At 39.8% G+C, this 12,746-nt stretch overlaps 1 protein-coding gene across 9 annotated transcripts in view; it reads left to right on the forward strand.

Annotated features, from left to right (window-relative positions):
- Nucleotides 1-12,746, forward strand: part of MAGI2 (membrane associated guanylate kinase, WW and PDZ domain containing 2) — a 1,104,792-nt gene that overhangs the window by 1,038,151 nt on the left and 53,895 nt on the right. The window lies entirely within an intron of this gene.

Consider the following 12,746-nt stretch of genomic DNA (forward strand, 5'->3'; position numbering starts at 1 on the left):
ACAGGAGTACTTGTGGCACCTTAGAGACTAACAAATTTATTAGAGCATAAGCTTTCGTGGACTACAGCCCACTTCGGATGTAGTCCACGAAAGCTTATGCTCTAATAAATTTGTCAGTCTCTAAGGTGCCACAAGTACTCCTGTTCTTTGTACATAGGACAGGTAAAAGACAGTAGAGCCTATTCCAGTCTTAGGAGCAATTCTGCCCCTCTGCCAGTCACTTCGCTTATACCTGACCTTCTCTTTGTCCTTCCTGCTGTTATACAGAGAGCCCCAGTAGCATTTAGCTCAACATTATGCTGGAGTGTGCATTGCCTGCATAGAACCCCAGAAACTTCTCGAGAGAGCAGCAGAACCACACCGGTACACTTCTCCTTAGGGAGATGTACCTAGCCACATAAGCTACGGGCAGGATTTGCCCTTTAATTAGAAGTTTCTGAAGCTTGAAAGCATTGTTTGGTGAATGCAAACAAGTCAATTTCTCAGGTCTACAAAATCTAAAGTGAAGTTCATTACACGTGGAACTGGGTGGGAAATACTTCCCCCGCCCCATGAAAAATTTAGATGAAAATTAAAGTGTCTTTTTGTTGACATTTTTTCTAATTTTGGTCAAGAACCTGAAAACCCAAAACCTTAATATTTTTTCAGTTTTCTGCATCTGAAAACTGAACATTCTTTTTAAAACTGAAAAGATTTTGTTTTTTGGTCAAAAAACCCTCATTTTTTACAAAATCTTAATCTTTTGATGAAAATTTCCTTTTAATTGAAAAAGCATTTTCCATCAAAAAAAAAAATCAGTGTCAGTGGAAAATCTTTAATCAATTCTATTCAATTGTAAAATCTAGTCTCTGGAGAAAAAGAGTATAATTTTTGTTTATTCTTAGGAAGATAGCCAATGTAATTAATCAAAAATCTGTGAACTGAAGTAATAGTTTTTCAAACGATTCTGTGTCATTTTCCCTGTCAGTTAAATGTTTGGAGACCATAAATATGGTTTCTCATTTTCATTTTAGACTGAAAGCCACCAACTAACAAACACTGATTCTAATTTTATTATGAACAACTTCCAAAAAGAAATACTGATAAAAACAGAGGGTGGAATCCTGGCTCCACTGAAGTCTATAGAAGAACTCCCATTGACCCCCCAGGAGTTCACCAAAACACGGTAATGTTTCCTTGACAGATCCTGATCCTGCAAACTCACACACATGAGCAGTCCCACTCATTCCAAATGGACTAGTCATCTGTACGTTTGCAGGACTGGGCCCACATATATTAACGAAAGTGGTGTGGGAAGCATTCTGCATGCTCTGTGCTCCAAAGATACTGAATGGCCAGGGGAGCAATGAAGCCTGAGAATAACAGTGAAGAATTTCCAATAACATTAGCAATCTCTTTTGTCTCACTTAAGCTTTAAAAATTGTTTCATTATTTTTTTTTAATTTGTATGTTTGTCATTTGCCGTGAACAACCAATTTTAGCTTCAAACTATGTAGAGAAACCTAGTTTTGCAGATTAAAAGGCAAACAACCAGCCAAAAAATAAACTCTTAAAATAAGTAAAAATCGAAATGGGAAATTAGATTCTTTGCTCATAAATCACAAGTATGTTCCACTGTGTAATCACATTGCAGGTGGTTTTCATTGCTGTTTTCAAAGATATCCAGGCAGGGATAGATAGACATCTTACACTTCAGATTTTCAGCTCTCTTAAAAGCTTGGAGATTTGTCAGAGGTGAATCTTTCTCCTCGGTTTGTATCCTGAGGCACCTTGCTACCCACTAAGAAGTACAGGTGAAGTGGGGGCACAAAGCTTAGTCTCAGATCTCACACACGCAGGTTCATCAGTCAGTCAATAACGCTGTTCTTTATCTCAAAACCCCAAGGAGTTCAAAGAAACTCTAAGTCCGAAGTAAACTTTTTTATAATGCTGTTTTCTGTAGTCATTCAGAAGCTTATCTTGGATTTTATAGGTGTCAGTTAAGCCTGCATTTTGTGAGAAACCAGAGACCTCTGTCTGTCGTCTCTTATTTAGGGTCTGTTTTAAAATGTGTTAAAAATCTAATAGTCATGGGCACATAGTGATATGTCTTCATGTTTCACTGACAACTCCTTTGATGCTGTACTGGAATAAGAAAACCATCACAAAACCCATTTAGGGCCTTTTTACATATTCTTTTCTTTACAAAAATGTTTTTGGTAATTCTGTACTGAATCATTATTTACATTTTATAATTATGCTGATTCTCATAAAATTGTGCCTGGCACAGTAACGTTGACTCAAGCATCACCACTTCTCCAATTTCTCTGGAAATAGTTAATAATACTTATTGTCCACACATAGTTTACTGGAAACTCTTTCTAAAGAAATCAATATGTTAGATGCTTTACAGAGAATGAACAAGCTCCATTCTTGGAAGAATTTGCAGCCCAAATACACACATACACAGAAAAACAGGAGTGCCCAAGACAACAAAATGGAGTGGGTGACTGATTACATTCAGCATGTGTTGGTTCCACAATTTTTTGTATAGAATTTTGCCCACACTTTACAATAGGGAGAATTAAGAGCTATAGGCCTTTTGGGAGGGATTTATTGTGAGGAGACCGCTCTGCAATAGCTACACTCTTTTTTTAGCGTGCCTATCACAGGACTTCGGGGGATCAACAGACCCAAATACCAGTCAAACTGATCTTTTTTTATTTGAAGAAACTTTATGAAGAAGCCTCACTTGCAGTAACAAGGAAATAATAAAAGATAAGTTGGAGGCCAAGGCCTTCTGTGCACAGGTTCAGCAAGCATTATGGGGTTGTTACTGAATTTAAGTTAATTCAGTAAAAATAACATTACAGATTTTTACATTTATTATAGTCTCCAAATTAAAACCTGAATATGCTGGGGCCTGTTGGTTGAATGAAAACTCTCACCTATAGCGAATTGAGGACACAATAAATATTCATGTGATCAACTGTATAACATATTAGAAAGGACAGCTGGCTCAGGAGAGCTCATTTACTTGGTTTAGTTTCTGTTTCCATTTACATTAAGAAAATACTGCAAGAAGTTATTATCTGCCAGAGGATTTAATAGAAACAGTAGACGTTTGATTTTTTTCCCCTTCATGTGATCACTTCTGATGTTTAACTATTGTACATGAAAAAAATGTGAGACAATAGCCTAGTGGCTTTTTATACAATGCTATTTCAACTGTCAGGGGGGGAATAGAGAGGATATGAGAGAACATTGCATGTATAGATGTGAGAAACATTACTTGTTGGTAACACCTGCTTGTAATGTTCAGCTGTTTCTAGCGGGCATGCTGAGAAATTACTTGGAGCTCAGTATGGCTCTTGTGAATCAGGAGAAATTATTTTTGTTTATAAAGAGAGCAAGAGATGGAAAGAGAAGAGGGAAAGGCAGCATTTTATTTAGCACCAAGGGTCTATTCTTGCCTTGTATATGCACATCAAGCTGAAGCAAGCATATGGATCATAGCGTATAACCAACTCCTGGATTTTTTTTGCCCTTTCTAAAACGTGAAATTTAAAAAAATCTTTTGTGGCAGAGGTACAAAAACTTGGCTTTGGACTAGTTTTATCTTTAAAATATAGAAATATTACTAAGTGTCTTTAAAAATAAAATCGTTTAGAGAGCTGTAAATAAATTAGTTAACTAAATCAGATCTTCCACACTTTTTAATCAGTGTTATGTTAAAAATGTGTCCCATCCCTTTGACTCCTAAATTCAGAATTCAAGCCCTATCTTGATTTTCCTTAAATATGGTTGGTGCTAGTCATCACACTGTGCCAGGACAGACATCGAGCACTGGTGTAGCAGTGGGTCCTAGGCCAAATTGTATTCCTAATGCAAATGCTTCAGGCATCCCTTCGTTGGCCAACTTCACAAATTCTGCAACCATTGCAGAGATGCCACCCTCTCTAATTTTTTCATAATCATCCTGATTTTAATGTAATTATGAAATTAGTAATTCGGGTTTAAATCTACTAATTTTGCAAGCTGAAGCATGTGCGCACACACACATATGTAAAACAATATGTGTGTGTCACTCACCATCACTCAGGTCCAACAAACACAGCAAATAGGGTGGCCGCTGGGGCTTTCTTCTCCACTGCCTCTGTGGCACATGCAGAGACTGCACAGTGAGGGTCTGATAGTAGGCAAGCCATGGAAAATTTGAATGGGGTTAAAATGCTTTTGGATTCACTGCCCAAGCCACAGGCTGCATGTTGCATTCTAGCTACATGTGGACCGTGCTGGACTGCATTAATGCACTCTAGATACCTAGAGTGTGCCAGCAGGATCCATGGGGGCAGTTGGAGCGCAACACACAACCTGTGGCTTTTGCTGTGAATCCAGCACCCCAGAACCCTGCTGGCAATAGCCGCAGCTTGCCGCTTATCAGACTCTCATTGCGCAGTCTGGGGGGAGAGAAGCTGGAGGAGCAGGAGGAGGCAGCGGTGGCAGAGGAGAGAGGGTATGCAATAGAGGAGAAGGATTATCCCAAGAAGGAGGTCCAGCCCCATGACTGGCCAAGGTAATTAAAGGCTAAGGAGTATAGGAGGGCAGCTTTCCTAGGGCGGTTCCTCCCTGTCTCCCTGTTTGGGGATGGGAGTCAGGGGCACAAAGAGGGGGGATGGGCCCACTGCAGGCTCCCAGGAGTCAAGTCTTCAAGCAGGCGCTGAGTTTTACAAAAGGGGCAGCAGAAAGGTCAGGTCCCTTGTGAGCATATTTGCCAGCATCCACTTCTGTAAGATTGCTATGCTGTAAGAGTGCAAGCTTCCCCTCCTCTTTGGGATCTGGGGTTATGGCTTCACTCACTGGGTGGACAATTTTTTTTAATGGGGAAGCAAAATATGATTTTTTTCACCAACCCCAATCAGCATGATAAAGGGCATGTAGGTGGATTTTGTGCCCAGGGTAGTGAATTTTCACAGTAATTGTGCAAAGCTGCTAAGTTGGCACTATTAATATTTTACTGGTTACAAATGTATTTGATATTTAGTATTTACTCAGAACCCTTTTTGATAGATCCTCTATCACGGACACTAAATAGAATGTAATGTAAATACATTAAAAATTGTAGGTTGCTCTAGGCATGTAGTTGCTAATTGTAGTTTGTCTTGTTCACTGAACTAGTTCTATTTTGTAATGGTTCACTTAATTACAGTATGTGACTTTATTTTTAAAGGGAGATTTGTTTGATAGGAACCTCGTTGCTGGCATGGTACCACATCTAAAGTACCAGCTGCTTATTCTTTGTTTTATGGTTTGCCTATTTGGTTATGTAATTTTCCTATGTTACTACAATGTTCTTAAACTTTTACAGACTTTCAGCAACTGCATCTCACAATGCCAGTTTTCTGCCAATGTCACCAAAAGCAATAATTTTCTGCCATAACAGATTTGTAAAGTGAAAACTGAATTTTTTTTCTAATCCAAGTCTGGTTGAATTAGCCTGTTTTGCTGAGGGTTACCTGCAGCAAATGAGCAAGGTAGTTAGAGCAAAGGAAGTGAAGAGAGAGAAATGGCAATAGCCAAAATAAAAGGACAACTATCAAACTCAACAAATAATCCTTACTAGCTATAATAAGATTATTCATTTTATGATATAAAATACATCATCTTACTTTTCATAATTCCTTTCATTTTGAAGTGCTTGGCAAATTAAGATAATTGCAGCCACCTCTAGGACAGAACATGGCAGTTGCTTAACAGGATAGAGCAACACTGCAAAACAGCATAAAGCTGCTACCCTACAAAGAGGTCTACAGGCACACGCTCTATTCCCTGACCAAATCATTGGGACACTGCGGGGTGGTTAAGGATCTGTGGTTTAGGATCCTTTTGCAGGATTGAGGCCTCACTCAGGAAATAAAATAAAGTATCAGAATGAAACTGCAGGGGGAGTTTATTTAGGATGAGTGAAATCTAAGGGCTAGTTCCTGCAAGGTACTGATTAGCACTCTAGCACAATTCAGTCCAACACAGCTTCAACTATGTGAGTAGTCCCATTGAAGTCTATGGAACTACTCACACAGTGAAGCACATGCTGAAGTGTGTCACTGTATCAGAGCCAAAAAACTCATCACCTTGCATGATTGAGCCGTGGATGCTCAACACCACTGAGTGAAGGCAGAGGAACAGCGTGGTCTGAAAAATAAATAAACATATTAACGAGACCTGAAGAGCTTAAACACGACTATCACTTTGAAACAACTGTCACATTTTGAGAGGACTTCAGATTAATGGGGGGAAAATACACCCACCTGAAGAGAGAGAGCATATTTCATACATTATTGTTACATTAATTTCACATATTCCTAACTATTAATCATACACTGACCTATATAAAGCATATATTTCAGCATGAATTTTCACCCATGTAGGTTATACGCTGTGGGATCTGATGACACAAATAAAGTTACTTACCCTCAAAAGAAAGCTACATAGGATCTTTTATCACTCTTTACAGTGGGATGAGCATGTATTCATCCACATCCAAAGGGAATGAAAATAAAGTGGGGCTCTTAAAACCATGTGTCACAATATTCTCCCATGACTGCTGCAGGCTTGGACATCTGCAAAATATGAATTACAGTCTGGCTGCTGCAATGATGAGAGATAAGAAGACAGAATTCTCTCTTCAGAATGTGTCTCAGACTACAGAGTCACTGTGGTTCAAAAGAAAAATATTTGGAGAGTTGCTTCCACTTAATTCCTTATACAAAGGGGTGAACAGACTAGTAAAGAACTTCAAAGACAAGTGGAAACATTCATCCCCTGCTAAAGTGTTTTGTGCATTTTTTTTTTAAGCCACAGGTTCCAAATTGTTTTGTTTGGACAAAAGTAACTATCAAGAAGTGAATCAAGAAAAAAAATAGCACTTTAACCAAAGCTTAATTAAATGGTACATATTGGAGAGAATCTTACAGAGCCTCCCCATCTGGATATCAGGTGACAAAACAATGTACCAAAGAAGCATCAAGATAGAAGCATTACATTATCAGAACAGAACTCTCACTGCCTTTTTTCTACCTTGTTAGGTAGGACACTGTTTCTAACAGCTGCTGAAAGTCACTTTTTCCCATTCAATACATAGCACTTAAGTGTAAAAGTTTTGCAATGGTGTGTAAACCTTTAATCAAAAAAACCAAACTCACCTCTGCGTCTCCCCTCCCAATTTACAATTGAATTAGACTTATTTCTCATGTCCAGTAGCCTTGTTATCTCCAGCTATGGTCTCATAAATTGAGCAGCAACAGGCCTGGTTACTGCTTGGATGGGAGACCTACACGGAGTAGCTTAGTGAAGTTGTGTTAGTTATTCAAGAAGAGGCACTCTTTCCTCTGAATCAGTACCAAACCAGTGACCCTGCATAGCTTTATGGGACCCTGTGGTATTGACAGTATCATCTCTAGGTTAGCAATGGCAAGCACAGGAATTTTAGCCAGGGTGTTCTAGCCAAATTCCAGCCTGGATAGTCCGAGTACTTTCTTCCTACTTAAATTCCCCAAAGGGGCTGCTTCGCTTTCTGATCTGTTGTGTACTACTACTGCTCTAGTAATGTGATACAGCTGTGGCATTCCAGGCCAGAGGTGGCCGCATTTCAGTCATGGGTTAAATTATTATTGTAGATGTAGTATATAGTTTATGAAGTGATTTGATGACAAGGTACTTTATAAATGTAAATTATTTCACTGTCAATTTGCTGTTTTATTCCTTTTGGGTATCTAGTCTTCCATCAGTATACGCATGTGGAAGTTATGCAACTGCAACAGTGGCAGAATAAACTCTGTATTTTTGTACAAAATGTGGTTACTCATAATTCATTAGATTTTAATGTAAAGAAAGGTTTCAAACAAAGTGCCACCCTATGGGTACTTATTTCCCAAGCAACGGTGCATTCTGCAAGTACCCAAGTTCATAAAAATCATAGAATCATAGATGGTTAGGGTTGGAAGAGACGTCAGGAGGTCATCTAGTCCAACTACCTGCTCAGAGCAGGACCAACCCCAACTAAATCATCCCAGCCAGGGCTTTGTCAAGCCAGGCCTTAAAAAACCTCTAAGGATGGAGATGCCCCTACCTCCTTAGGTAACCCATTCCAGTGCTTCACCACCCTCCTAGTGAAATAGTGTTTCCTAGACCTCCCAGACTGCAACTTGAGACCATTGCTTCTTGTTCTGTAATCTGCCACCACTGAGAACAGTCTAGCTCCATCCTCGTTGGAACCCCCCTTCAAGTAGTTGAAGGCTGCTATCAAATCCCCCCTCACTCTTCTCTTCTGTAGACTAACTAAGCCCAGTTCCCTCAGCCTCTCCTCATAAGTGCCCCAACCCTCTAATAATTTTTGTTGCCCTCCGCTGGACTCTCTCCAATTTGTCCACATCCTTTCTATTGCGGGGGGCCCAAAACTGGATGCAATACTCCAGATTTGGAGTGGCCTCACCACTGCTGAATAGAGGGGAATAATCACTTCCCACGATCTGCTGGAAATGCTCCTACTAATGCAGCCCAATATGCCGTTAGCCTTCTTCTTCTAATTGTGTCAGTATTACTAAAGCTATAGCTAAATTTGTATTCTTGATTGAAGCATAATGTTAAAGAAGCATGCAGTCTGACTGTGGATTGAGTTTCAGAGTAGTTACCTGTATCTTCAGTTCAGAAAATTAATGATTTGCTGCATTTCAGAAAGGGCTCGAATGGCATGAATAGTGTTTTCTTCAATAATAGAAACAAAAGTTGTATTGGGGGTTTGTGAATTGTGATTGCATAAGCGATGTGCAAGGTGAGTTTGTACAGTCACCTCGGCGAACCTTTATAAAAGGAAAGGGAATTTTAACTTTGTTAAAACTTTGTGGACACTTTTATTCTGAACATATCTGTTAACGATTCATTTTATACTAGCAGTGAATGATAAGATATTTGTAAAAATGTTTGTAAATGTATCTTTTTCTCTGTACAGTTCTCTTGAGTTGCTAGGATAAAAAAATATAGATTTTAGTAAAGAAAACAACAATAAAGCAATTGTTCTTCTGTCCCAGTCTTTTTATATTATAGAACTAACATCCAAATAATGAGCCAGATCCTTAGCTGATATAAATAAACATAGCTTCATTAATTTTGTAATCTAGTCCAGTTCTTTAAAAAGTAGTTTAGGGAGCCCAATAATAAATAGACAATCTCAATTTTAGGAATCATTGTTGGTTAAATTTGAGTTAAAAAACAAGGCACATAACGAATAGTAAATTCTGTGGTTTGGTTTGTTTCCAAGTTTTAAAACTTTTTATTTTGCAAGTTTCAGAGTAGCAGCCGTGTTAGTCTGTATCCGCAAAAAGAACAGGAATACTTGTGGCACCTTAGAGACTAACAAATTTATTAGAGCATAAGCTTTCGTGAGCTACAGCCCACTTCTTCGGATGCATATAGAGTGGAACATATATTGAGGAGATATATATACACATACAGAGAGCATGAACAGGTGGGAGTTGTCTTACCAACTCTGAGAGGCCAATTAAGTAGGAGAAAAAAAATTTTGAAGTGATAATCAAGATAGCCCAGTACAGACAGTTTGATAAGAAGTGTGAGAATACTTACAAGGGGAGATACAAACATTGAATCTAATGGCTCAGCCATTCCCAGTCCTTAGTCAATCCTGAGTTGATTGTATCTAGTTTGCATATCAATTCCAGCTCAGCAGTCTCTCGTTGGAGTCTGTTTTTGAAGTTTTTCTGTTGTAAGATAGCCACCCGCAGGTCTGTCATTGAATGGCCAGACAGGTTAAAGTGTTCTCCCACTGGTTTTTGAGTATTATGATTCCTGATGTCAGATTTGTGTCCATTAATTCTTTTGCGTAGAGACTGTCCGGTTTGGCCAATGTACATGGCAGAGGCATGTTGGCATACTTTGGGGCCATGCTGGTACCCATAGCAGTGCCGCTGACTTGAAGGTATATATTGTCCCCAAATGTGAAATAGTTGTTGGTGAGGACAAAGTCACAATGTTCAGCCACCAGGTTAGCTGTGACATTATCAGGGATACTGTTCCTGATGGCTTGTAGTCCATCTTTGTGTGGAATATTGGTGTAGAGGGCTTCTACCGTCCATAGTGGCCAGGATGGTGTTTTCTGGAAGATCACCGATGGACTGTAGTTTCCTCAGGAAGTCAGTGGTGTCTCGAAGATAGCTGGGAGTGCTGGTAGCGTAGGGTCTGAGGAGAGAGTCCACATAACCAGACAAGCCTGATGTTAGGGTGCCAATGCCTGAGATGATGGGGAATCCAGGATTTCCAGGTTTATGGATCTTGGGTAGCAAATAAAATACCCCTGGTCGGGGTTCTAGGCATGTGTCTGTACAGATTTGTTCCTGTGCTTTGTCAGGGAGTTTTTTTAGCAGATGGTGTAGTTTCTTTAGGTAATCCTCAGTGGGATCAGAGGATAATGGCCTGTAGAATGTGGTGTTAGAGAGCTGTGCCCCTCTGCTATGTACATTAGCCAAACCGGACAGTCTCTACACAAAAGAATTAATGGACACAAATCTGACATCAGAAATCATAATACTCAAAAACCAGTGGGAGAACACTTTAACCTGTCTGGCCATTCAATGACAGACCTGCAGGTGGCTATCTTACAACAGAAAAACTTCAAAAACAGACTCCAACGAGAGACTGCTGAGCTGGAATTGATATGCAAACTAGATACAATCAACTCAGGATTGACTAAGGACTGGGAATGGCTGAGCCATTAGATTCAATGTTTGTATCTCCCCTTGTAAGTATTCTCACACTTCTTATCAAACTGTCTGTACTGGGCTATCTTGATTATCACTTCAAAAGTTTTTTTTCTCTTACTTAATTGGCCTCTCAGAGTTGGTAAGACAACTCCCACCTGTTCATGCTCTCTGTATGTGTGTGTGTGTATGTATATATATATATATATATATATATATCCTCAATGTATGTTCCACTCTATATGCATCCGAAGAAGTGGGCTGTAGCCCACGAAAGCTTATGCTCTAATAAATTTGTTAGTCTCTAAGGTGCCACAAGTACTCCTGTTCTTTTTATTTTGCAAGTGTCATTTTCAGGAGTTATTAGGTTTTAAATCAAAGCAGATAATTTCTCTAAAAGACCAGATAATTATAGTGCTCATATGCACCACTAATGACCTCTTCCATACAGGTTGCTCCATTCAGATTTGACGCTAAACTTCAAACTACATTGTTGACAATGGTAGCTCTCTTTTGATGTTTTGGAGACTGGGGCAGCTATTGAGAATTGGCCGTAGGAATTCATGCCGCTCCTTTATTGCTGTGGTGCTGGCTGATGTTCAGTGGCCAGTAGGAGGCCTTTTATTAGCAGACTAGATTAGCCAGCATTGAAAATATTTAAACCTTCTGATCGGTTGGTGGTGCAGTGTAATCAGCAAATGACTCAGATAAGATTGTGAATTGTGACTGGCCGTCAAAGGACATCTTTTTAAAAAATCAGGAGCAGATTTTGTGTTTAACCCTACTTTTAAAATTTGGGTTCCGGAAAAGAAATCCTGCCAGTTTATTCCTAAACCTGGAACCGTTAATAATAAACCACTTAGTTCTCCTGAGTAACTACTGGCTGTCTTACTCTTTGGTGAGAGGAAGGATGGTCCAGTGGTTAGGCCACGAACTTGGGAAGCCATAGGTTCAAGTTATTCCTCCACCACAGACTTCCTGTATGACCCTGGATAAATCACTTAGCCTTTCTGCCTCAGTTCCCCATGTGTAAAATGGGGCTAACAGTATTTCCCTACTTTACAGTGGTGTTGTAAGGATAAAAGCGTGTAAGGTGCTCAGATACCTGGTAGTGAGTGTCATATAAGTGTAGTATAAGAAACAGATAGTTCCTTAGCCACCCAGATTTTGAATAGAAATCCAGCTGTCCAGAGATGTAGAGATGCTTGTTATCAATAGTTACCTGCCCTTTGCATATGAATAACACAACACTACTGAGTAGCTCTTTACCAAACTGTTTCAGGTACATCTCTGGAATAAAGAAAAAGGGAAAATTATGGGTTACAGCCCAGTTAAGGAGTCCTTTTGCATGTTGGAAAGGATAGGTGGGATTTGGAACTGCAGAGTGAACCTGATTTCTAGGGGCAACAAATTATTCCCCCACAAAATGCAAACCCTGTAACAACGAGAGTGGGTTTCATTGCTTTTGTGCCATGTCCATGGATCATCATTTCTGTGTTCCAAGTCTTTGCTGGCCTCCTCAGCAGGCCTGGAAGTCACATCCACTCATGATATAGCTGAAAGGTGAGCAAGCAGCAAGTAGGCAGGAGGACAAAACCCAAAGGGCTCACACACCATGCAGATGGTCTTGAAAAGGGGAGCTTTCCAACAGCCACCTTTGCTGAAGAGGGAGGAAGGTGGTGAGACCTAGGAATTCTGTGCTAAGGGTGCTAAGATGTAGGTATGGGGTGTCTGGGAGACACTCAGCATAGGGATGGGAACAGGTTAGATAATTAAGTTACATTGGAATGAGTGTGTGCGTGTAACGGAAAGGGAGAAAGAAGTGAGATTGGTGAGTGTGGGCTGAGGGACAAGAAAAGAAAGGGATAGCTGTAGACAAGAGATCTAGTGAATAAGCAAAGTGATCTGAGATAAGGAGCAGAGATTGCATAGCAAGAAAAGATGGGTGGAGAAAGAGCTTGGAAGAACACTGGGAAATAGGGAAAAGACACAGGACAA

This window comes from Malaclemys terrapin, chromosome 1 (genome assembly GCF_027887155.1).
Source record: "Malaclemys terrapin pileata isolate rMalTer1 chromosome 1, rMalTer1.hap1, whole genome shotgun sequence".
Lineage (NCBI taxonomy): Eukaryota > Metazoa > Chordata > Testudines > Emydidae > Malaclemys > Malaclemys terrapin.